At 40.0% G+C, this 732-nt stretch overlaps 1 long non-coding RNA gene across 1 annotated transcript; it reads right to left on the bottom strand.

The window, feature by feature from the left end:
• Positions 1 to 284: 284 nt before the first annotated feature.
• LOC113473376 lies at positions 285 to 732 on the bottom strand. Its single transcript, XR_003395363.1, has 2 exons — positions 683 to 732; positions 285 to 381 (listed from the first exon to the last, which is right to left on the bottom strand). It is a non-coding gene; the product is annotated as an uncharacterized LOC113473376 (long non-coding RNA).

Raw genomic sequence — 732 nt, 5'->3', positions numbered from 1 at the left:
TGGGAGCAGTTCTTCCACCAATCCTGATGAAGCTGCCACTGTACCTCCTCATGCTTCAGGTAGCTATATCATTTATAGACAGTGCAATAGTCCTAAACAAAAATGGATGTGTCACACAAGGGATCTAGAAGAGACTGTCTTAACATAAACCATTTACAGGTTTTGTATGGTAAAAAGAAGTGAGTAGGTAAAAGTGATAAGTTCAAGATAATCACGTGAAACCTACTTTTGGTACATATGAAAATTTTAATTTCACGCAGCCCAATCCGTTGTCTCTGAAACACGGTGTAGTATTTATCCAGATGCAATTCATGCAATAGTTTGGCCAAACAGTCTGACGTCGGGGTCTCTAGCTGCAGAAGACTCACCAAGCTCGACCGTCTGGAATAAGCAAATAAAAGATATTATTTAGTCTGGCCGAATGGGACTAAAGAATTTGTCAAATATATATAAGAGAAAATATCGTTCCGAAAGCGAAGAGAGAAGGAAGGCAGGCAGGATAGGAGAATGCCGGCCGTTCCGAAAACAAACCTTATCCGTTCAGTAATATTAATATTTAGCCAAAGCTTGATCAAGTATTACCCCTCAGTTTTACCAAGTTGACATTTGAGGTAGAAACACACTACTATCACGTCCCGTGAGCTCACGTCACGCGATAGTAGTGCGTTTCTACTGTACCTACCTGGAATATTTGATGACAATATCTTCGGCAGATTCTTCTTCATTATTGAT

Source organism: Diaphorina citri, unplaced genomic scaffold (assembly GCF_000475195.1).
Source record: "Diaphorina citri unplaced genomic scaffold, Diaci psyllid genome assembly version 1.1 scaffold27124, whole genome shotgun sequence".
NCBI classification, from domain to species: Eukaryota; Metazoa; Arthropoda; class Insecta; order Hemiptera; family Psyllidae; genus Diaphorina; species Diaphorina citri.
The sequence above is the reverse complement of the archived record's forward strand: the minus strand, read 5'-3'. Positions and strand labels throughout refer to the sequence as shown.